Source organism: Hemicordylus capensis, chromosome 2 (genome assembly GCF_027244095.1).
Source record: "Hemicordylus capensis ecotype Gifberg chromosome 2, rHemCap1.1.pri, whole genome shotgun sequence".
In the NCBI taxonomy this organism is placed as follows: domain Eukaryota; kingdom Metazoa; phylum Chordata; class Lepidosauria; order Squamata; family Cordylidae; genus Hemicordylus; species Hemicordylus capensis.
The window spans coordinates 259,258,812-259,278,865 of NC_069658.1; the positions used below are offsets into that span (position 1 = coordinate 259,258,812).

The following is a 20,054-nucleotide window of genomic DNA, read 5'->3' on the forward strand; positions in this document are numbered from 1 at the left end:
GTCTCTCCTGGCCCTCCTCGGTACAGAAAAGCAACTCCTTATATGGAATCCCCTAGGCCCCCCTTACACAGACAGAATATATCAAAGGTAACATGGCTTCGGTCTGGTTCAGGCCTACACCAAGGCTATATGATAGGAAATGTGAAAGGACAGATTGCCCAGTATGTGAAGTAGAGGAGGGGAGTTGTAAACTGAAAGTAGTGCATAAAATAACATGCTAATAGTGTGGGGAGTTATTAAAGGGTGTGTAACGGAATGAAGATAACACCGCTGCATGTCCTTGGCTCGCATTTTACTTTCCTCCCCCCAACACTTTCGTCTTTCCCTCTGCCTTATTTGTTGATTAAGAAATTGCTACCTGGTTGTGTATAATTAGAGTGGAAGCTAGAACAATATAAAATTGTGATCTACAGAAAGTTGGAAAAACAGTGAAGCTGATGTATTTGACGGCAAAACATTTGTTTCTTTGTATCTGCTTTTCTTTATTACACAATAAATGAAGGTCCTTAAGGAGAGGTTGTGAGTCATCTTTTCATGCATATTGCATCGCCAATATACCAGCTAATACGTTGTTTTTATAGTTTTTGTTTTTCACTGTTAATTGATTTTAATTGTTTTTGTTTTTATGTAAATCGCCCCGAGCCATTTCTAGAAAGGCAATATATAAATTGAAAATCTAATTTTATTTTTATGTAAATCACCCTGAGCCATTTTTGGAAGGGCAATATATAAACTGAAAATATAAATATGAATGAATGAATGAAGACACCTCTCTTCAGCCAAGCTTTTTATTTAGTTGGTGTGTATTAATGGATGTTTTAATCTGATTTTTATATGTTTTAACTGTTAAATTCTTGGTTTGTTTTATGCTATAAACTGCCTAGAGACTTCAGTAGTGGGTGGTATACAAATTTATTAAACAAACAAACAAACAAATATATGGCATAGGTCCAGGCTACTTAAGAGAGTGCCTCCTTTTTCATGAACCCTGCTGCCTATTAAGTTCATCTGGGGCAGTCTGCTTACAGTTCCCAGCAGTGGTGCTCTTATCCACTGGACTTCAGGGCCGAAGTCCAGAGCCTCCACACCCCCTGGGGGCCCCCAAATCCTCCTTAGTCTGTCCTGGGTGTTGTGGTTGCCACTGGCCTGCACTGTGCCAGGCGGCTATGTGTGATTGTGACCTGTGCCAGGTGCTTTAGAGACAGAGTGGGGAGTAGGGAAAGAAACATGTGGGATGGGAATATGCTAAGTTGTGTGTTGAAATGTTTCTGGCAATGCATATTTGCAGAAATATACCTGTTTTATATTCTTACATTCTTATGAGTTCAGTTGCTGTTTGTGGCCTCAAGAACCCACGTGTTAAAAATACTGTGTGTGTCACAGTGTGTGTATGATGCTTAACTTACTGCGGGGGTGGGCGGGGTGCGACTCAAAGGCCTTTAGGTCCAGGCTCCAAAATTACCTAGGTGCACCTCTGGTTCCCAGGGCTCGTCTTGTGGTGACTTGGGTTTGGGCCTTCTTTGTGGTTGCCCCAGGGCTTTGGAATGCACTCGCTGTTAAAATAAGAGCTTCTCCATCTCTGTTTGCTTTTAGGGAGACTCTTAAGATACAACTGTTTTCTCAGGCTTTTAGTTAAAGCTGATTTTAAACTGTTTGGTTGTCTTAGTCTGTGAAATTGTTTTAATTGTGTTAATTATGTGCAATTGTTTTATTTTCTTATTTTATATTGTAACTTGGATTGTGTGTACCACAGAGATGTATATATTAGGCGGTATTAAACAAACAAACAAATAAATTTTTCCTACTAGGCCAGCCTCCATCTTTTTCCTTACACTCTGGTCTTCCCATTATTGAATTTTTGATGGTAAGATCCTTAGGTCAGGGCCTGTCTTACTATAATCTGTAAATTACTATGGACATTAAGGCATTATAGAAATAATAATATGGTCATAATCCAGATACATACTTCAGGCCAGAGGCGTATCTAGGGAAAATAGCGCCTAGGGCAAGCACTGAAATTGTGCCCCCCTGTCCAAGCATCTGACACCCATCTTTCAGTTAACTTTACCATAATATCAGCTGAAAAATACAAGTCAGGCTCGTTAATCTTTTAATATTTCAAAAACTATTTAGCAGTGGACTTAGCCAGACCAAAAAATGCTGGAAAACTACAAATTTCAGTATGCTGGGGCTCATGAAATACCCAAATATTATGTGGAGGTCTACTTGGAAAACTAAACAGAAGTGTCTGTCTAATTCTCTGCTATGCATTGTAGCATCACCATTACATAAGTTTTAAAAATCAGTGGAGAATTTGACTTTTCCCAGATACTCTGTAAATAATTAATGGATATGCAGAGTAAACTGTGTCACTGCTTGGAATATATTCTAGTATTTCAGAAAGACAGTTAAAATGAGAGAAAGAGAGCAAGAAACTCCCACTGGGCCTTAATATTAAGGATTTCACACTGATTCAAAGACAAACTCACCATTAATAGCCATATTAGCAAGAAATCACATTTAACTCACTTATCACAAGAAGCAAAGTAAGGGCAAATGAATACAATCCTAGCTCAGAAGCTTCAGCTCAGTATTCACAAGCCCTGATTCTCTGTAAATAGTGCCAATCTGAATATGTGTACAGTGTCTAATAGTATATTAATTTTTAAAATATTTTACCTGTAGTCCCTTTGGTGGGGCTTCCTAAAGGCTGTGGGGGGCGGTTGCAAAGGTTCCCCCTCCCACCACTGGCCTCTAGGGCCTCACAGGTACCATTTGAGCATGTGCGGTGGCCATTTTAAAAAATAATCTTTTTTTTTTTAAAAGGCCACTGAAAACAAAATGGCCACCGCGCATGCTCAAATGGCCTCTGCAATGCTTGGCATGACCTAGGGCCTCACAGAGACCATTTCAGCCTGCACGGTGGCCATTTTGTTTTTGGCAGCCATTTTTTAATTTTACAAAATGGCACCCCCCTTCAAGTGGTGCCCGGGGCACGTGCCCTGCCTGCCCTACCCTAGATACGCCCCTGCTTCAGGCATGCCCAGAAGTATGTTTGATTTTTGCCATATGCTATATTGTTTGCAAAGTTGTTGTTTGAAAAGAATACTTAAAAAACAACACCAAAGCCCTGTTCAGTGTTGAGAGTTTGTTTGCTAACTAGACAGGTGGTGGTGGTGGTGGTGGAAGTCCTGATTTGCAACGGTTTCCTTAACAGTAGTTTGGAATTCTGGAATCAAAGTTAAGCTTTTCAGGACATGGAGATAAACATTATCACCTGCTGATATCTGCACACCACACAAAGGGAGCATGGCCTTTTTAGTGGTGCCCCTGACACTTTGGAATCTCCTCCCACTGGAGTCTTGCCTATTCTCCACTCAATGTCCCTTTAGGCACTGAGTCAAGACGCCACATAAATATTTAACTGTTCATGTACTGAAGTCGATTCTGGTAGATGTTGTTGGCTTTGTTTTTGTTGGGAGGTTATTTTTATTGCTGGTTTTATCCTACATTTTTGAAGTCTGATTTTGTTTGCTTTCACTAGCGTTTTGCTGTTTTATCATGAGTCACTTTCCAAAAGCTCTCAAAAAAATGCATTTAAAACAACAATAAAAAAGAATAGCTGCCACTGAAAGGCAGAGTATGGAAGTGGTAAGAAAAAGGTGTCATTCCAATCAGATTTAAAATAGCTTCACTGGCTTCCTGTCCATTTCTGAGCACAATTCAAAATGCTGGTTTTGACTTAAAAAGCCCTATACAATGTGGAAGCCAGACATCTAAAGGACTGCCTGCTTCTAGATGAGCCTGCCCATCTATTAAGATTGTCTCCTATTGCTTCTGCTGTCACTGGCTAGGCCAGTAGTAGGGGTGTGCGTGGAACTGAGTCAAGACGCCATATTTTCTGCGGTTCGGTGTGAAGTCTAGCCAGACCATGGCTTCGAGAAATCTGTTCTGTTGAGTCAACCACTGTTCTTTTGAGTCAAAGTCTGAACTGGTTCGAACCGGTTCGATCATAGAGAATAATGCGGACTCGAGCCAGCCCATTATTCCCCATGGGTAGCGCCTAGGGAGACCAAAGTGAGTTGGGTGGTAGGGCATGATGGGTGCTGCCTACCACCCAATCCACAAAACACCTGGGCAATCAATTTTTAATGATTTTCATTTTCATTTTTTTCCCCTGGGTCAGTAGGTCATCCCTAAATTAAGGTTGACCTACTGACCCAGAATTTTTTTTTAAAAAAAGATCATTAAAAGTTATCCAATTGCTTTGCAGGTTATAGTTTGCCATCCAACCCGCTTTGGTCTCCCTAGGTGCTACCCATGGGGAATAATGGGCTGGTTTGTGTCCCCATTATTCCCTATACAATAAATACAATACAAAATGAAATACAGGGGCGTAACTATAATTAGGCAAGGGGAGGCCGTTGTCTCAGGCCCCCCACCTCTGGGCCCCCCCGAGACATGTCATGTGTCTCCCCCCAGTGCCCGCCGCCCCAGCTTCTTCGTGTATCATTTATTTTATTTTATTTTTTAACAAAATCCTTGTCGAAATCGGGACAGAAGCGTGCCGTAGTTCTCCCTCCCTCCTTTCTCCCTCTCCACACTCTTGCCTTGTCACGTGGGCTCCAGCTCTTCCTCCTCCCCCATCCATCGGCTGCAGTGCCCCACATGAGCCAGAAAATCACATGACTGTGGAGACAGGCAACATGGGGTTACAGCAGCAGGACTCGGAAGAGGTTAGCTGAGCGTTCACTGCAGCAGCCGCTGCTCTCCCCGTCCCCGCCTGCATGGCTGGGCACACTGCATTGGGCAGCAGCCCGAGCTGCATGATCATGGCCCGCTTCTCTCCCCCCTCCCCGCCCGCATGGAGGCCCACTTTTCTACCTGCGTGCCCGCAAGTTGCTGCTCAGCTGCGCATGGCGCTGGCGGCCCGCTTTTCTCCCCAACTCCCTGCCCGCCTGCAGGCAGCTGCCACATGCTGCTTCTCCTTGGCTGGCCAGGCTGGGCATGATGGCCCGGCGCTTAAATCCGCCCCCCTCCGCCTGTGCAGGCTGCCGCTTGGCAATGGGATCACTCAAGCCTGGTTAGGAGAAGGAGATGCTTGGAAGGCATAGGAAGAGAGAGGGCGGCATCCAGTCTAAGCCTCATGGAAGTGTATGAGGCACGTGAATCGTGGCTAATTAATACATTAATCAGTTGGAATTAATTCATCACTAATGTCGATAGGGCTTAGTCCCTGGACCTTGCCCATATAGTTATAATTAGGGCTAGTGATTGCAACAGCTCTCCCAAACGCTGCCTCAATTCTTCATATTGTCTTTAACCTGTGGAACTCCCTGCTGTAAAGATAGTATTGGTGGCATTTACAAACAGACAAACAAAAAAGGCTGTGATGAAGGAGTTTGTCTTGGACATGAGGGTGTGTATGTGTGTGCGTACCTGTAGTTGGTTCTGCTGTGCTGTTATTTACACCTTTTAACTAGTTGGGATAGTTAGCAGAGTCCACACTGGGCCAGGAGGAGAGGAAGGTGGTGATGGGCGGTGGGGGGGGGCAATTTAAAACCTTGTTTCTGGGCCCAAGCCAACCTGATGAAATACAATACAAAAAGGGACTCTCCCAGCACAGTATACCACACAGCCCTCAAAACACAGTTAAAAGAAAAAGAATCACTGTTCCAGACTCTGCCACTCGCAGTGCCAGGCGCTCATCGTGCTACATCATTGGCACAAGTTGCTCTCTCCCAAACTGTCACACAGACACACTTATGACTCAGACAGCAGCAGCACCCTTTGCACTGCAAGCATAGCCACAAGCTGAGCTCAATTAGAACAACCTCTTCAGCTTCAGCCACATTTTTTTTGACTGAGTGCACCTTGCAGTGCAGATTGCAGACAGAGCAGACCACTAGAGAGCAACTTCTAGTTCAGCCACATTTTAAGAGTCGTGCACCTTGCAATGCCTATTGAATGAGTAATGAGCAATAACAGAGACAAATCCAGGATGAAATTACAGGGGGTGCAACAGGAATACCCACCATATAAAAATATTGGGGCTTGGATTTTCTCTCTCTTGCAAATGCACTATGCCAGGGGTGTCAAACTCAAATCTTGTGGAGGGCCGGATTGGATTCTGATGAACCCCTGGGGAACTGCACATAGTCTTACGCCACCTGCTGTCACCTCGCACCACTTTCTGTCTTCCTCTTCCCCCACTTCTCTCATTCCCTTTCTCCCCCACCCCTTGCCCTGACATTTAAATTAGCTGATGAATGCACTACTCTTTACACCAAAACACACTCAGAGGAAGATTGAATTTTTTAAAAAAAATTTTTTAGAAGAAATTCTGAACTACATACCTGCCGATACCAGATTGTGCACGCACGATCTTGCCCCTCTTTCCTCTTCCTCTCTCCCTTGCAGAGGTGTTGCTAGGTACTTAAAAGATCTAAGGCTTGGGCCAACAGAGCCTGCCTGGGGCCCACAGCCTCCCCACATTTTGATAATTAAACCCTTTCATGCTCTCTAAAGGTATCCGACATTCTCTTCTCCACTAGTTTTCTTTACTGCTAAAAATTAATCTCCTTTATCTCCTGCATCAGGTTTCTCCTGCGATCAATACCCACACACTGTTTAGAACCAGTGTGGTGTGGTGATTAGAGTGTTAAGACTAGAACTGGGGGACTTGGCATTCCCCAACCAGTCATGAAACCTGCTGCAGGACGTTAGGTGAGACTCTTTCTCTCTCTCCTCCAAACCTACCTCACAAGATTGTTGTGAGGATAAAAGTGGGGAGCAAAATCATGTACACTACCCTGAACTCTTTGGAGGAAGAACAGGATATGTGTCATAATAAAATATATGTCTCTATAATATATACATATTTATATTGACTTTTAGCCACATGAACTCCAGTCCGCAACATGTAAACTCAGAAGCAAACTCAAACAGTTTCTTTTACACCTATCACAGTAGCAAGCAGCCTAGTTTGCATTTGTTTAAGAGCATAAACTATACTGTATGTCTATACACTCCAGAAGGAAAAGCCCCAATTTGATTTCAAACAGGACAGCAGACTGTTATATATGGTTACCCCAATTTCTTAGAATTTAAAGACAACCAAGTATTTCATTGGCAAGAGAGTTTTTACAACAAGTTTCTTGTGATCTGATTTGCAAAGCCTTATTTTGAAACAAGTGTATAAAAATAGACTTTTGGTGGAGGTGGCGGCTTGATGTTCATTTTAGCAATTTGTGAAGCTACTTTCAAAATGTTGGGGTATTTTAGTCCATTACAACTTACAAGCTTATTACAAAGACAATATGTAAGTTATTTATATATTAGCTACTGTTACAAGCACAAAGCAAAACAAAATAATAATGATTATAAGGGGAAACATGTCGAGAAAGAACCATTTTATCATATTTTGCTATTTAAGCCATTTTAAGAACTTTGTTGCTAAAAAAGCAGCATATATATTTAATGGGTGTGTGTGTGTGTGCAGGGGCATAACTATAATAGGGTAAGGGGAGTCAGTTGTCTTGGGGCCTACTGCCTTGGGAGGCCCCCCAGAGGCAGGTCACATGACTGAATCCCCCAGCCACGCACCTGCCCTGGCTTCCTTCAGTGGTATTCATCCTCCAAAACTGATGTGGGTGTTAAGACCTGGAGCTACCAGAACAGCAGGTCTTTCTGTAGTACCATTAAATGACTTGCATTGTTCACAATTTGCAAAACCTTTTAAAGAATAATTTAGGATGATGTTCCATTGTGGCACATAGGTGATAGATAGATAGATAGATATTTTACTATGCTTTTTGTTACCACTATTCAGCCTCATTTAAGATTTCTTTACTTCATGAGCTGAGCTTCAGTGAGTGGGGGCCCATTTTAAAATCTTGTCTCTGGGCCCACTCCAACCTTGCTACCCGTGTGTGTGTGTGTGTGTGTGTGTGTGTGTGTGTAGAGAGAAACCCCCCCACACAGACCAGATTAGAGCTATAAGGAGTTTAGTATCTTCAGGAACAAAAACAAAAACAGATCCATTTTGTTACAGCATTGTAAAGTTGTTAATACTTTGGAACTGACTAATTTCCTCACAAGAAGGTGTACTGTTGGGATGGAGAGGGTTTTTCTTACAAGTTTGTATTAGAACTGGAGTTCACCCATTGTCTTCTCCAGGAGAAGAGCAGAGGGCAAAGCCTGCCTCAGTGCTGTTGCCTTGGCACACAAGCTGCTGATCACAAGAAGGAATGGCTCGAGTGTCAAGACCAGCTCAGAAATGAGCTTCCAGTCCACGCTGGACAGGTTGAACACTCCCAAGCTACAGTTCCTCGCTAGGATGTGGATGACCACCTCTTGTTCCTGCAGGTGCTGGAGCAAGAGACAGGTGGAGCTCCACTGCATCTCAACATCTCTAGGGATGATGTGTCCAGGTAGGCTGAGCTCACACTGCCTCTCTCTGAACATCCACCTACCCTTCTCACTGCGATTCAGATAGGTTGCCATCTTGTGGCACTTCTCCACAAGAGCAGCCATGGCGGCAGCAGGCCCTCCAGAGGGGAGGCATCTACATTCCCTCGCCTTAGACTCCTTGATGCCAAACGCATCCATCACAAGCAGGTGCAGATGGATTACAGCAATGCGCTCTTTGTGGGGCTGCCCTTGAAGAATATTCTGAAACTTCAGTTGCTGCAGAATGCAGCTGTGAGGGTTCTCTCTGGAACTCAGAGCATATTACACCTATTCTGAAAGAGCTGCACTGGCTGCCAATTTGTTTCCAGATCAAATTCAAGGTGCTGGTTATTACATTTAAAGCCCTTAACAGTTTGGGCCTGCATATCTGAAGGACGGCCTGCTTCCAAGGGTTCCTGCCCACCCAACAAGATCATCAGGGAGGCCTTTGTTCTATTTGCCAATGTTGAGAGAGGCATGATTGCCATGCATATGGGACAGGGCCTTCTCTGTTGTTGCCCTCAGACTCTGGAATGCTCTCCCAGTGAGTGCTCGCTCTGCAAAAGCTGTGGCTGCTTTTAAAAAACTCAAGTCCTTTTTATATATTCAAGTATTTACCTCTTAGAGGCTGCCAGGTTTCTCAGCTTTCTTGCTTCTGTTTCTTTTTCAATGTTTTTGGAGTTTCATGGTTTTAATGTTTAATCGATTTTAAGGTTTAAAATAACTTTTATGGAATTTTATTGTATTTTAACTTTTGTAAACCGCCTTGACATTTCTTGATTGTTCAATAAATTGAACAATAAGTAAATAAATAGATAAATACAGTGTATGGCCACCTAATGGCGCAGCAGGGAAGTTACTTGCCTAGCAAGCCAGAGGTTGCCATTTCTAATCCCTGCTGTTACGTTTCCCAGTCTATGGGAAACACCTATATTGAGCAGCAGTGATAAAGGAAGATGCTGAAGGGCATCATCTCATACTGCGTGGGAGGAGGCAATGGTAAAGCCCTCCTTTGGTATTCTACCAAAGACAACCACAGGTAGGGATGTGTACGAAATGATTTTTTCATTTCAATTTGTACCTGAATCAAATCGCCCCGATTTATTTTGGGATGTGACAAACATTGAATCTACTCTCGTTTCCTACCAGATAATCTACATAAGAATAGCCCTGCTGGATCAGGCCCAAAGCCCATCTAGTCCAGCATCCTGTTTCGCACAGTGGCCCACAAGATGCCGCTGGAAGCCACAGGCAGGAGTTGAGGGCATGCCCTCTCTCCTGCTGTTACTCCCCTGCAACTGGTACTCAGAGGCATCCTGCCTTTGAGGCTGGAGGTGGCCTGTAATCCTCCGACTAGTAGCCATTGATAGACCTCTCCTCCATGAAGTTCTCCAAAGGTTCTCCTCTTAAAGCCATCCAGGTTGTTGGCTGTCACCACATCTTGTGGCAGGGAATTCCACAAGTTGATTATGTGTTGTGTGAAAAAATACTTCCATTGCTTGGCCCTAAATTTCCTGGCAATCAATTTCATGGGACGACCCCTGGTTCTAGTGTTATGGGAGAGGGAGAAGAATTTCTCTCTATCCACTTTCTACACACCATGCATGATTTTATAGACCTCTATCAGGTCCCCCCGCAGTCGTCTTTTTTCTAAACTAAAAAGCCCCAGGTGTTGTAGCCTTGCCTCATAAGAAAGGTGCTCTAGGCCCCAATCATCTTGGTTGCCCTCTTCTGCACCTTTTCCAGTTCTACAATGTCAGTAGGCAAGCACTCTCATCACCTGGAGGCACTCCTTGTTTCCTGGGCCATTAGAGATGTGATGGCTCTAAACAACCAGCCATTCCAGATGGTGGAAATGCTGACTTCTGCTAGTCAGCCAGCTCCAGCTGCTTGCCCCCGACTACCAGATCCCCTCATACCCCGCCTTCAGTAGGCAGGTGGTGGCCTCCCTCTACCTGGCATGCAGGGAGGTAGTGTTGCAGCTGCTCGAGTCAGCAGGGTCTGACACCAGTCTGCACTTCACTACAGATGTGTGGACCAGCTGTAGTGGATGCTGGCTGCTTTCCTGTCCCTCACATCACACTGATGGGGGCAGGAAGGAGAGACATAATCTGCTGGTGGTGGTGTGAACAGTCCCTCCCATGCAGCGAAGCCCAGGTGGGCTGTGCTGCATGTGGAGCCGCTGGACACAGACTACACAGTAGATGAGCTGCTGGTGGTAATTGGGCACCAGGTGGAGGAATGACTGTCCAATCAGTCAAACCTTTGTTGAGGCTTCATGATCACTGACAATAGTGCCAGCATGCTGAAGGCAGCACGCTAGCCGCAGTTTCTGTCTGGTAAAGATAAAGGTAAAGGTGGGCCATCAAGTCATTGTCAAGTCTTGGCAACCAAAGAGACCCGTGGTTAGCGATGTGCAAAATGATTCAGGTACAGAACAATTTGTACCTGAATCTGGCCGATTTGTAGACCAAACAAATCACCCCTGTCCTCAGTTACCCAGATGCACGTACAAAACAAATCACTCCAGATTTGGACCCAAAAAATTCAGAGATTTGGACCTCCATTTTGTAGCCAAAGTGGGTTGGGTGGTCGTGGGCAAAGAAATTGGGAAAAGGGGTGATTTTTAAATGATTTTTGAAGTTGGCATGTCTTTAAGCTTTTTCCCATAGGGAATAATGGGGATTTCAGAAGCCTTAGTTATAACTCCCCCAGGGGGGCATCAGGGGGGCCCAGAGCAAGTGTTGGTGTAGCGCTCATAGGATGCCTACCACTCCCAAAACCACAAGCCCATGGGGCACTGGGTTTTGTTTCTGAGATGTTCTGAGTAGATTCTCAAGGATAAAATTGTAAAGCACATAGAACAACAGACCCTGCTGGGATAGAACCAGCATGGCTTCTACAAAGGTAAATCTTGCCTCAAAAACCTTTGGGAGTTCTTTGAGAGTGTCAACAAGTGTGTGGATCAAGGTGATCCAGTTGACATAGTATACATGGACTTCCAAAAAGCTTTCGACAAAGTTACTCATCAAAAACTCCTGAGGAAACTTAGCAGTCATGAGATAAGGGGAAAGGTATATGTGTGGATTGCTAACTGGTTGAAGGACAGGAAACAGAGGTTAGGGATAAATGGAGAGTTTTCACAGTGGAGGGAAGTAAGAAGTGGGATCCCACAATTCTGGTCACCACATCTAAAAAAAGGACATTGTAAAACTGGAAAAGGTGCAGAAGAGGGCAACCAAGATGATCAGGGGACTAGAGCACCTTTCTTATGAGGCAAGGCTACAACACCTGGGGCTTTTTAGTTTATAAAAAAGACGAATGCGGGGAGACATGATAGAGGTCTATAAAATCATGCATGGTGTGGAGAAAGTGGAGAGAGAGAAATTCTTCTCCCTCTCACAAAACACTAGAACAAGGGGTCATCCCATGAAATTGATTGCCAGGAAATTTAGTACCAAGAAACCGAGGTACTTTTTCACACAATGCATAATCAACTTGTGGAATTTTGAGAAACCAAAGTTCTCAAAGCAGTTTACATAGATGTATGTATGCATGTATGTATGTGGTTCTCTGTCCCCAAAGGGCTCACAATCTAAAAAGAAATATAAGGTAGACATCATCAGTGGTCACTGTAGGGATGTTGTTCTGGGGTTGGAAATGGCCAGTTACTCTCCCCTTCTGAAATGTAAGAGAATTGCCACTTGAAAAGGTTCCCCTTTGCTTTTGCAGCGAAAGTGGGGTGCATAAATGCCCCTATCCTTTTTTCACCATTGCTGCCTTTTTCATGGCAGTAGTATTTTTCACAGTGTCTACAGTTTGCAAACTACCATATTTTCTCTCCCAGAAGCTCCTGAGAATGACTTTACAAAGCAGCTGCCTTTGGGAGATAAAATGGCCGCCCTAAACCTATGGCTGCTAGGCGGAGTGTTGCCACTGGCGACACATTTCACAGCCCCAGTTATGCCTCCCAAAAAATCCAACAGTGACTGGGTGGCAAAATTGAGGGAGGCCGTTTGAGACAGCATTGTACTCTTGATGGTACAAGTCAAAATTGTCTACAGGATTCAAAACAATTTTATAAAGTAAGACTTCTTCACCAGGATGGCAATTTCCTAGCAAGGACGTCTGCCCTCCCCCTGTTCTAATTCCATGGGAGGTATGAGATTTCTTAGGGAGCATTATGGAGAACAACATAGATGGGGATATTTTGCAGGGTCATGTGTAGAATTCTAAGCATTTGCCCTCTGGCAGCTGTCTAATAATTACTAGCAAGCCACTGCAAGGGAGAAGCAGGGAATACTCCCTTATGGAGAATGAGCAGCTGTGCTTGTTAGAGTAAGCAGCTGAATAGTGGCTCCCTGAAGCATTACAAGGAATTAGCCCTGACATGTCTAAGCTTTACTGCTAGCTCTGTGCAGCTAAAGAGCACTTCGTATTAATGTTCCAAGTCCCATTGCTATGAGTAGGAAAGAGCTAGACCAGGGATTCTCAACGTTGGGTCCCCAGATGTTATTGGACTTCAACTCCCATAATCCCCAACCAAAGGCCACTGGGGCTGGGGATTATGGGAGCTGAAGTCCAATAAGAGCGAGGGACTCAATATTGAGAATCCCTGAGCTAGACAACAACCCTTACAAAGAAATTAGCTTTCTGGAAAAGGAAACTTAATATGCAGCTACATCCATATCTGTGGGCAGGGCAGCTCCCCTGAGAGAGAATGGGAGGGAGAGACAGCTTCATGAAAGAAAAACACATCATGCCATGTACATACGAGCAACTCTGGCTGACATGAGGAAAAATTATGCACATGCCTAATTTGTCCTTTTAATTTCATTGGGACTGCTTTGAGTAATTTTCCTAATCATGCCAGCCTCTGTCTATTTGGAAGGTTTAGTTTGAGACTGTGTCCTGCAGCAAAGTAACTCTCCAGGATGAAAAACAATTACATGTGTTTTCCTCATGTTATTTTTCAGGAACTCATGTATAAGCCTACAGAGACTGGAAAGAAACTTGAAAAACAATTCAGCTAAGTTTGACAGTTCAACGGGAGAGTTAAGCACATGCAATTGAACATTTTTATAAAGTCATTTTATTGTTTGAATATATACACAGACTTCATATGTTGTAATATTTTTTCACTTCATAATGTAAGGGACATGTCAACAACATATCAAATCAAGGCAGAAATGCCACAATACATCCTTATTAAGAAAATAAAAACAAAACAAAACATAAAAATAAGCGATGTGAAAATTGATTCGAATTTGAATCAATCATCTCAAATCTAGGTGATTCAAGCTATTCGAATCTGAATTGAATCACCCCAAAATCATCATTAAAAGGATGATTTGATTCAAATTCAAATTGAATCTACAACTGTATTGGCACCTTTTCAAAACCATCCAGGCACTCTGAATAGTTAAAAAAGGTGCCAAAATAGGGTCAAATTGATTCAGAATCGAATAGATTCAAATTCAAATCGAATCGACCCTGTTTCAAACCAATTCGATTCTCATTCAAATTGGGCAGATTTGAATCAATTTGCAAAATTTGATTTCTGCACATCCCTGATAAAGAGCAAACTGATTAATTTGCCCAAAAATTTAACAAACTGAGCACTCTCATTAAATGACCATAAAGGGATTCATTGCTGTCATGGTCATAGTGTCCATTGGATGAAGGGGTGCAAATGTCCCCGGGTCTAGAGGGTCAAGGGGCCCACAAGGGCACCACCACCATTTCCCATCTAGTTACCTGTGGTGGCGGTGGTGGGCGGGCTTCTCCCACCTCCCTGGCTGGTGCGCAGGCCTCCCCATTCTCTGGCCAGTTCGCTGGCTTCTCTCATACCTGCGCAGTTTGAGTAGGGAGAGAGTTGTGTGCTGTGATGTCATGGCACGCGATGCTCTCCCTACTCAAACTGCGCAGGCACAAGAGAAGCCAGTGTGCCAGTCAGAAAATGGGGAGGCCCACGTGCCGGCCAGGGAGAAGCCAGCCTGCCTGCCGAGAAGCCAGCCTGCCCGCCAGCCCACCCGCCAGCCACCGCCTGGGGGAAGCACAGCGGGGCATGGCTTGGAAGTAGGGGGCATGGCTTTGGTTCTCCAAAACCACTTTGTCCCCGGGCTGCTGGGAGCCTCACTATGCCACTGATTGCTATGTTATATTACCTAGGCCAAATGACACATTCTCTTAAACAGATGGTCAGATGACTAATCCACAGCTGCTGCTAATGCTTTCTTAAAATAGAAATATCATGTGACCTTACTGCACTCTGCTTCCCTGCTGATCACAGCCCCTGCAAGCAGCAACGAATGAAATGGAACAAGGACAAGAAAACACTAAGCATGGTGATGCCGCATGCTTAGTCACTATGGTATACCAAAGTATTAGTGGGCAACACTGATGAGAAATCTCCACCACCACTCCGCCCCACAAAGACTTCTTTCAATAGAAATAGGAACAATGCTTTGGGATTGTGACCTTTGTAACTTCCACATTTCACAACTTGGCATTTTGAAACAGCAATTCATGTGCAAAGGAATGCATGCAAGGGTCCCAAGGGAAAGTATGGTGACAGCTCCTTTTAGCCCCCACCCCCGCCAGTTTATCACTAATAGATACAGTCATAATGCTTCCAACTTTTAGATTAACTGTACCAGGAATTTCTGGTACCAAGAAATTTCATTTCTTCTACCCAGGGCCACAACTCCCGAACTCTCATCTCGATATTAATAAGCAGTATGCCACAGTGACCTATCCTGACCTAATACTTACTGAGTCTAAAGCAAATGTCAGTGGCATCTCCCTTATATACAAAAACAGTTGCCCTATCTGAATGTTGTTCAATGCAACATATAATCTGTACAGCTCTATATGTACAGTATATGCACATATAGATCTGTATGGGTGTACAGTTATTCACATGTAAGCCCTATTCACTCACTAGATTCAATGCATGGACAATGTGTATACAGTACACCCACATACAGATCTGTACACACAAACAGAAATGTACACGTTATGTTCAGTGCTCATACGGTGGTACGTTTCCTATCTGTCCCTTACATTTGGATGGGCCTATACTAAGACTGGCTTATAAAATGAATGCACGTAGAGTCATTCACAGACAAACATGTTCATGGGTGCAGATACCTATATGAATGTACGACATGCACTCTGAATAAGGCTAATATGAAAAATGTTTAAATGGGAGAAATTCCTTTAATAAATGTTCATGTATAGTTTCCATGGGGCATGATGCCTGTTTGCAAGGTGGATTTCCCTGTATGGCTTAGTCATGGCTAGAGATGTGAAGGCCTGGATAAAAACCATTTCTCCCCAGAAAAAAACACCTGGTTGTTAAAAGCTTTCAGCCAGTTTCCCCCCAGGCCTTCACATCTCTAGTCATGGCCTGGTCAGTGATGGGGATAAGGAGGAACAGAAGCTTATGGTATCACCAAATTCAGCAGGACACAAGCATGGCTAACAAGGAGAGTCAGGGAAGCTATAAAAGGGAAGACCTCCTGCAGAAATGGTAGCCCTATCCAAATGAAGAGAAAAGAAAGGAGCATAAACTATGGCAAATGAAAAGCAAGGAGACAATAAATGGGTGCAAAAAGAGAGTTGGGGGAGCATATAACATATAGCTAGAAGTATCAAGAGGAATAACAAAAACTTCTTTAAATATATCAGAAGCAGAAAACCTGCCAGGGAGTCTGTTGGACCCTTAGACAATGAGGGTGTGAAAGGGATTATTAAGGAGGATATGGAGGATGCAGAGAAGTGGAATGAGTTCTTTGCTTCACAGCGGAGGATACTGACCATATATCCGCTCCACAACTGAGCTGGAGAGCAGAGCTGGTCTTGTGGTAGCAAGCATGACTTGTCCCCATAGCTAAGCAGGGTCTGCCCTAGTTACATATGAACGGGAGACTTGATGTGTGAGCACTGCAAGATATTCCCCTCAAGGGATGAAGCAGCTCTGGGAAGAACAGAAGGTTTCAAGTTCCTTCCCTGGCTTCTCCAAGATAGGGCTGAGAAAGATTCCTGCCTGCAACCTTGGAGAAGCCGCTGCCAGTCTGTGAAGACAATACTGAGCTAGATAGACCAATGGTCTGACTCAGTATATGGCAGTTTCCTATGTTCCTATGAGCTTCACAGGCTTGGAGGCTGAAGAACTGGGCCAGTTTGAGGTTATGAGAGAGGATGTTCTAAACTGTCTTGAAAAATTAAAAATTAACAAATTACCGGATGTCATCAACCCAAAGGTTCTGAAGGAAATCAAATGTGAAATTGCTGATCTTCTACTAAAAATATGTAATTTCTTCAATCAGGCTCTGTACCAGATGACTGGAAAGTAACTAATGTAACTCTGATTTTTGAAAAGGGATGTGTGGGGATCCGGAAACTACAGCCTGGTTGGGTTAAGGGGACAAGTTCATGTTGGATTGGTAACTGGTTGAAGGGCAGGAAACAGAAGGTAGGAATAAATGGACAGTTTTCACAATGGAGGGAAATAAGAAGTGGGGTCCCTCAGGGATGTGTACTGGGGATCATTGCTCTTTAACCTATTCATAAATGATCTAGAAGTTGGAGTAAGCATCAAAGTTGCCAAATTTGAAGATGACACTAAACTATTTAGGGTAGTGAAATCCACAACAGATTGGGAGGAGCTCCAAAAGGATCTCTCCAAACTGGGTGAGTGGGCAACAAAATGGCCAATGAGGTTCAATGTAAGCAAGTGTTAAATGATGCACATTGGGGCAAAAAACCCCAACTTCACATATACACTGATGAGGTCTGAGCAGTCAGTGACTGAGCAGGAGAGGGATTGTTGGGTCATGGTGGACAGCTCATTGAAAGTGTCAGCTCAGTGCACCACAGCTATGGAAAAGGCCAATTCCATGCTAGGGATCATTAGGAAGGGGAATGAAAATAAGAATACTAATATTATTATGCCCTTACACAAATCTATGACGCAACCACATTTGGAGTACAGTGTACAGTTCTGATCATTGTATCTTAAGAAGGACACTGTAGAACTGGAAAAGGTGAAGAAGAGGGCAACCAAGATTATCGGGGCCTGGAACGCCTTCCTTATGAGTCAAGGCTACAGCATCTGGGGCTTTTTAGTTTGGAATCGAGATGACTACAGGGGAGACATGATAGAGGTATATAAAATTATGCATGGAGTAGAGAGAGTGGAGAGAGAGACATTTTTCTTCCTTTCTCACAACACTGGAACCAGTGGTAATCCCATGAAAATGATGGTCAAGAAATTTTGGACTGACAAAAGGAAGTACTTTTTTACTCAGTGCATAATTAATATATGTAATTATCTGCCATGGGATGTGGTGATGGCCACTAGCTTGGATGGTTTTAAAAGGGGCTTAAACAAATCCATGAAGGACAGGTCTATCAATGGCTATTAGTCTGGTGGCTACAGGCCACTTCCAGCCTGAGGCAATATGCCACTAAATACCAGTTGCAGGGAGACAACTGTAGGAGAGGGGGCAAGCCCTCAGCCCGTATGTGGGTTTCTGGAGGCATCTGGGGGGCCACTGTGTGAAAGAGGATGCTGGACTAGATATGCCTTGGGCCTGATCCAGCAGGGTTCTTATGTAGGTACACACCATGCAGTGATATTCCAAGCAGAAAAGGACCTTGAACCACACACTACTTCCAAGATGAGTTCCCAAACCAATTTTGAATGATCTAATAAAGCAGCTGCAAGGCTTTGGGGGAGTAGCAGTGTTTGGAATTTGAAGGTGCTGAAGTGACCTCATAATGCTTGCTCAACCAGATCCAGACTATTACAGACATGAAACCCCCTAGAGATAGCAAAGGGGGGTCACAAAACAGTATCTTAAGATGTGCATTAGAATCAACTAGCTGGGCCGGGCACAGAGCATCTGCACCTCCAACCAGCTCACCCACTGTCACTGTTTCTCCGCCTCCTGCTGGCATGCCCGGCTTTCTGGCTGACTGGCCGCTTCCCCCCCACCTGCTTCTCCCTCCTCCCTCCTCCCACCTTCGCCCGCCCACTCCCGGTAGTGGCCTCCTCCTCCCAGTGGCCAGGCCAGGTTTATCCACCTCCTCCTCCCAGTAGCCAGGCTGCCCGTTGCTGCTTCCTGCTCCCGCCGGCTAGGCCGGCCCATCACCACCTCCTCCAGCCAACCGGCTGCCACCGCCATTGTCTCCCCATCCCTGTCGCTATCCCCCAGGCAGCTGCTTGCAAACTCTCGCGAGAGCTGCCACTCATGGGATTAGCAATGGGTATGTTCAGGAGAATTATATATAGAGATTGTATTTTCAAGGGGCTCCTTCAGAAAAATAAGCCATTCTGTCTTTAGTTTTGGTCTTTCTTCAATTAATAGCCAAAGTGCTTTACAGTGTTAGTTGTGCTTTTTCCTCATAACTTAGTGACACCATGGGACTGGTTCCTATTGCTCCTATTTTAGTAAGAAATTGGAATGGAGGGATGCAGACCTAGCCACAGAAGTATCATATGGTTGAGGTGGATCTTGAGCTCCAGTCTTCATGCTCACAGGTTGCCAGTGCCATAATAGCTCTTATTGCTTCCATCTTTGCATCACAAAGATATTCAGCTGTGGCCACATACTGTGAGCAAGATGCTACCAGTGAGGAGAGAAGAATTCATGCCTTCATATTGTTACTTCAGCCTTGACTTGTGACAGATTCTCACCTGGTTCTGGTGTCCATCTGAGCTCTCTTTGCGGCTTGGCAGGGAGGAAAGCACAGAATATCCTGTAAGAATGAAAGTATTCAATAGGTGTAGAGTATTAATACCATGCCATGGCCATTTGGAGGCTTTTCAGACAGCAGGCTTTACTGTGGGTTTACCGTGAGGCTTTACTACAAGTTTGGGGCATAACGGATACTCTGACACAAAAAGAGGATTTTTTTTACCCTGGGCATAAATAGGGCTGGGTTCCAATATGGAGGGAAAAACCCAAATCGTGTGTGAAGTTCTCTCTGAAATATCGCACGGACTTCCAGGTAAATCTGGCCCATATGTGAACACAAATCCACCTTCCCAAAGTAAAATCCTGGTAAAGTCACCATCTGAAAAAGCTCTTGGTGCTGCTATTTTATATAGAAACTAGTATTTTTCAGCCCGTTATAATAATGGGCACTAGGTTTTTTTGTTTTTTACGCATACGTAATTAACGTTTCTTTCCTCCCCACCCTTGACTGGTGGGGGGAGGGGACTTTTTCCTGGTTTTTTTGTTTTTGTTTTGGCGGGGGGGGGGAGTGTAGTGTGTTTGCACTTGTTTTCTTTTTGTGTGTGTTGGCTAACGGGTGTTTGGGCGGGCGGGCGGGCGGGGATTGTGATTAGTGCATACTTGGGTCTTAGACATTAACTTTTAAAGGCAGGGCTTTTCCACCGCTGCCGTTTCTTCCCTCCCGGGCGGCTCCGACATTAATTTTAAAGGCTCTTCCGCCGCTGCTGTGTCTTCCCTCCCCGTTCCCCTCTTCTCATCCTTCCGTCCTCCGACATTAACTTTAAAGGCAGGGCTCTTCCTCTGCTGCCGTTTCTTCCCTCCCGCCCCCCCGACATTAATTTTAAAGGCAGGGCTCTT

At 44.4% G+C, this 20,054-nt stretch overlaps 1 long non-coding RNA gene across 1 annotated transcript in view; it reads left to right on the forward strand.

The window, feature by feature from the left end:
- LOC128341889 (uncharacterized) overlaps positions 1-13,559 on the forward strand; it is a 29,364-nt gene extending 15,805 nt beyond the window's left edge. Inside the window, exons 2-3 of the long non-coding RNA XR_008314634.1 lie at positions 8,179-8,432; positions 13,428-13,559. This is a non-coding gene — a long non-coding RNA (uncharacterized LOC128341889). The remainder of the gene's footprint in view (positions 1-8,178; positions 8,433-13,427) is intronic.
- Positions 13,560-20,054: the final 6,495 nt, after the last annotated feature.